Here is a 4,810-nt window from a genome sequence, read left to right on the forward strand (position 1 = left end):
TGCAATCTGTTGTTGAAATATACAAATATTTTTGCAATTACCAGCCACCAGCAACTCGGCACGTGGCAGGCTTCTATATATGGATTCTCACTGTCGCTTGTCTTCTAAGCGCAGACAATTCGCTCTTTTTTGCATACTGAGGGGTTCTTAACGATATTTGATGATTAAAGCAAGTTTAATATCTAACAACGATTTCTACTAAGCTTCAAACTTTTGGTTTTCTTTTTTAAGGTTTTTGAAGTAATACCTTGTTAAAATGAAATAAAAAAAAACAAGCTTTTTAACTGCAAGTAAGGTGGGACATTAAAACTTAAAAGTAACTGAAATCAATCCGTATATGAGACGGGTTGTCCCCTCCTCAACGCCTCGCTTTTTCCGCAAAAGTTTGATTCTTTCTCACAACTCTACTTTTTAAAACAACAAAAATATTTAGCGTAAAGAGCGAGGCGTTGAGGAGGGGATAACCCCTTTCATATAAGGAATAATTTCTGTTCGTTTTAAGTTTTTTCCTTTGACTAATCATGATCATCACCTAACTTTTATGCTCGTTCAGTAACAGCCGCTTCCCACAAATATAAAGGAATTATAACTCCGATTTAATTGAATCAGATTTAACTATAGTTTATAGTTATTATTAAATAAAAAAAAACTAGTTTTTTTTTAACTGGAAGTAAGGAACTACATTAAAACTTAAAACGAACAGAAATTACTCCTTATATAAAATGGGTTGTCCCCTCCGTAATCCCTCGCTCTTTACGTTAAAGTTTTTAATTGTTTTAAAAAGTAGAATTGTGGCAAAGAGTCAAACTTTAGCGTAAAGAGCGAGGGATTGCGGAGGGGACAACCCATTTTATATAAGGAGTAATTTCTGTTCGTTTTAAGTTTTAATGTAGCTCCTTACTTCCAGTTAAAAAAAACTAGTTTTTTTTATTTAATTTCTGAATGTTTTTGAATTAATGCATGTTTGATTTTGACTCTCCGCACATAAATTATTAAAATAAAACTTGTACATTAATTCTTTTTTGGCTAAATGGCTTTCTCTTAGTTTTGATCAAACGATTTTGAGAAATAATGGGTGGGGAAGGACGCCTAGTTGCCCTCCAATTTTTCAGTTACTTTAAAAGGCAACTATATATTTAAACTTTTAACGAACGTTTTTATTAGTAAAAAATATACGTAACTTAAGAATTAACTTACGTAACAAACTTTTATATTCTCATATTTTTATTATCGTATACGAGGGGGTTTGTACCCTCGTTAATACTTCGCTCTTTACACTAAATCGTAAGTTTTGTCCCAATTTTGTAAGAATGATCCCTGAATCAGAAAGGCCGTAGAATAAATAGTTTAAATTACTAAAAATACTTTAGCATAAAGAGCGAGGTATTTATTACGACTATGCGGAACAAAATGGCTATCTCAAAATTTTGATCCGTTGACTTTGGGAAAAAATGAGCATGGGAGGGGGCCTAGGTGCCCTCCAATTTTGTTTGGTCACTTAAAAAGGGCAGTAGAACTTTTCAATTCCGTTAGAATGAGCCATTTTGCGACAAAATGGTTCTCTGATACGCCGAATGCGATGGTGTGATTTTCATTAAAATTTTATGACATATAGGGGGGTTTCCCGCCTATTTTCCAAAATAAGGCAATTTTCTCAGGCTCGTAACTTTTGATGACAAAAACTAAATTTGATGAAACTAATATATTTAGAATCAGCATGAAAATCTGATTCTTTTGATGCATCTTTTAGCATCAAAATTCCGTTTCTTAGAGTTTCGTTTACTACTGAGCCGGGTCGCTCCTTACTACAGTTCGTTACCACGAACTGTTTGATGCAGCTTCAACAGCGGAAAGATCGGATGGAAGGATCCTAAAAGAAAATATTACATGAAGGTACTCTACTGACCGGTAGTACAGCCTCGCGTAAAGTTAAGGTTCTATAGTAAAACTTTGAGCCGCTCACTCTGAAAACACATCAAATATATCGTAGGAACTGCTAGTCTTTCTAGAAGCCCAGCATCTCAGGATCAGAAACGAAAAGTTTGCGCACTCTGCCCCTCAAAACTGCATAGGATAATGACCACCTTCTATAGCAAGTGTAGTGGGGCCATCAGTTCTGAACGATAAAAGCAGATGTACATCCATAAAATTACTATTTTAAAAAGAAGAATTGAGAGACAGAGTCAAACTTTAGCGTAAAGAGCGGGGTGTTGATGAGGAAGCAGCCTCTTTCATATACGAAGTAATTTCTGTTCGTTTTAAGTTTTAATGTCGCTCCTTACTTTCAGTTGAAAAAACTTGTTTTTTTTTATTTAATTTCTGAACGTTTTTGAATCAATGCATGTTTTGATTTTGGCTCTCCGCAGAGGAATAATCAAAACGAAATTTGCATATTTTTTTTTTCTTGGCTCAATGGCTTTCTCATAATTTTGATCGAATGATTTGAGAAAAAAAAGAGCAGAGGACGAAGCCTAGTTGCCCCCCGATTTTTTGGTTAATTAAAAAGGCAACTAGAACTTTTAATTTTTTACGAATCTTTTTATTGGTAAAAGATTTACGTAACTTATAAACTAGCTTACGTAAAGAACTTTTGTATTCTCATGTTTGTATTACATATATGAGGGGATTCACCCCATCGTCAGTACCTCGCTCTTTACACTAAAGCTTAAATTTTATCCCAATTCATTAAGAATGACCCCCTGAATCACAAAAGCCGTAGAATAAGTAGTTGAAATTACTGAAAATACTTTAGCGTAAAGAGCGAGGTATTAGAAGGAGGTGAGCCCCTCATATGGGTAATAATTTATGTTTGTTTTAAGTTTTATTGCTGTTCCTTACTTCCAGCTGAAAAAGCTTTTTCACTTTTATTTTTTAATTGTTTTTTTTTAAATAATGCTAGTAAATCCTGCTCTCCCTTTATGGAAATTTTCTTCTCCCATTACAAATTCTCGAAGGAAAGTTCCCCCAGCATATCCCCCTCTTCTCAACCCCTCCCCCAAACCAAAAAAATCCTCCTGAAAACGCCTGTATACTTCCCAATAACCATTACTATATGTAAGCACAGGTCAAAGTTTGTAACTTGTTGCCCCTCCCACGGGGACTTTGGGGGAGTAAGTCGTCCCCAAAGACACAGTTATAAGGTTTTTCGACTACGTTGAATAAAATGGCTATCTCAGAATTTTGATCCGTTGACTTTGGGAAAATAATTAGCGTGGGAGGGGGCCTAGGTGCCCTCCAATTTATTTGGTCACTTTAAAAGGGCACTAGAACTTTTCATTTCCGTTAGAATGAGCCCTCTTGCAACATTCTAGGACAACTGGGTCGATACGATCACCCCTGGGAAAAAAAAAATAAAATAAACACGCATCCGTGATCTGCCTTCTGGCAAAAAAATGCAAAATTCCACATTTTTGTAGATAAGAGCTCGAAACTTCTACAGTAGGGTTCTCTGATACGCTAAATCTGATGGTGTGATTTTTGTTAAGATTCTATGACTTTTAGGGGGCGTTTCCCCCTATTTTCTAAAATAACGCAAATTTTCTCAGGCTCGTAACTTTTGATGGGTAAGACTAAACTTGATGAAACTTATATATTTAAAACCAGCATTAAAATGCGATTCTTTTGATGTAGCTATTGGTATCAAAATTCCATTTTTTAGAGTTTTGGTTACTATTGAGCCGGGTCGCTCCTTACTACAGTTCGTTACCACGAACTGTTTGATAAAGCAATTTTAACTATGATTTATTCTATTACTCTAATTTTTAGTGGGTATCCTTCTGGATTAAGCCGGAGGTTGCTCCAGCTAGAGTTACCCTTGGAGTTACATCTCTACTCACTCTATCAACACAGCATGCAAAATCGCAGGCAGCCCTTCCGCCAGTGTCTTACCTAAAAGCAGTTGATGCATTTATGTCAACGTGTACAGTGTAAGTAACAACTTTGTTAACCTAGTAGTATCTTCAACCCTTTAGCCCATAGCACATTTATTGTTAAATGAAAATTTAGAACATGACTAGCATATATTGGTAGTTTTTCAAGAGAAGTTGTCACATTCACGATCTAAATTATGAACAAATATTACATCTTTAAACGAGAAAATAGCTATGTCCCCTCCCGCACATACACACACACTATGACTTTTAGGGGGTGTTTACCGCTATTTTCTGAAATAAGGCAACTTTTTCTCAGGCTCGTAACTTTTGATGGGTAAGACTCAACCTGATGAAACTTATATATTTAAAATCAGCATTAAAATGCAATTCTTTTGATGTAACTATGGATATTCAAATTCCGTTTTTTAGAGATTCGGTTACTATTGAGCTGGGTCGCTCCTTACTACAGTTCGTTTCCACGAACTGTTTGATTGTAAAATCTGTGGTAATTACTCGTTGTGGTGATTGACTGTATTTATGTTGGCGAAGGACTTTCGTACCAATTTGGAGTGGATTTTTGTGTACTGAATATTACCTCCGCAAGTGCATTTATCAAATCATGAACGACTCGAAAATTATTTTAAATCCAATTATGAATATTATTTCTCAATCGATGATCGATGTTATCAAAGTAGACACCATAATTGCTAGGTCGACAAGCTTTTTCAGCCATGATACCACTCTAAAGGCAAAAGAGGTTTTACTTCAGGTGCTAGAAATTGGAGCACTTTTAATTAGATGCCAAAAAGACGATAAAACTGTTCTTGTAAATTAAAAGTGGTTCTCTACGGCATCAAAAGAAAACCGTAAGATCCCTAAATTCGTGGTATACTCACATCGTGAAATTCCAACGATTGGTAATGTGATCGTTGCCATGT

The sequence above is a fragment of the Artemia franciscana genome, chromosome 4, assembly GCF_032884065.1.
Source record: "Artemia franciscana chromosome 4, ASM3288406v1, whole genome shotgun sequence".
Lineage (NCBI taxonomy): Eukaryota > Metazoa > Arthropoda > Branchiopoda > Anostraca > Artemiidae > Artemia > Artemia franciscana.